Genomic DNA, 855 nt, shown 5'->3' on the forward strand with positions numbered 1-855 from the left:
TATGCTAAAAGTTTTTGTGGTTTTTGAAAATAAATATTTTAAATGAAAGCCAGCAACTCATTTCAAAAATGTAGCGGCAGATTTACGCCTTTTTGTCTTTTATTTAGTGATATTGTCTTAAAGTAAGCAAAGCGCTCCCTGAGAATGATGTCATCCAGATGGCAGCGTATTGTTCCTCCAAAACGTACAGACTAATGTTCTTTAGCATTAATGGAGTTTTCCCACACTTGGAAGTGACCCATGCCGTGTGCACTACACCCACACGCCACCACAGATGCTGTTTTTTTGAACTGCACACATGTATAGAATGAGCATGGAATCAATTTTTAGTCCAGCTTTACAAGCTGCAACCAAACTTTGTCAGAAATGTGATTGTTTAGCAACCTTATGTCGAGATCACAAGGTGCTGAATGTACTGAGGTTTATGTCAATTAAAAATGCAATTTTAAGATATACCAGATTTTTGTTGCTGAACTGAAACAATTTAGTGATACGGTGATGTCTTGAAGGGCAAATAAAACAAATATAAATATAGATTAATGCAAATAAAATTCAACTGTTATGCTAGCTGACACGTTGAATCGAGCAGTGAGCGTTTAAGGCGAACATTTCATTCATTTCTCATTAATCTGAATGTTTTTGGAGGTCAAAGTAGCAAAATAAAGACAGCTGAATATTTCTGTAAATAGCCTGCTTCACTTTCTGGCAGACGAACAAAAAGCCTGAATCCATTTTCTGTCACATTTGTACATGAACGTCGGCTAATCTCAACCCAGCAACACCTTTAATGAGTTTAGACACCTTAGTTTTAATTCATGATCAGATTTTATCAACTCCAGTTTGGTATTGCACTTA

This window comes from Aulonocara sp. 'chitande type north' Nkhata Bay, linkage group LG2, assembly GCF_057382095.1.
Source record: "Aulonocara sp. 'chitande type north' Nkhata Bay isolate Kocher_YH1m ecotype deep benthic linkage group LG2, A_spYH_male_GT1.1, whole genome shotgun sequence".
Lineage (NCBI taxonomy): Eukaryota > Metazoa > Chordata > Actinopteri > Cichliformes > Cichlidae > Aulonocara > Aulonocara sp. 'chitande type north' Nkhata Bay.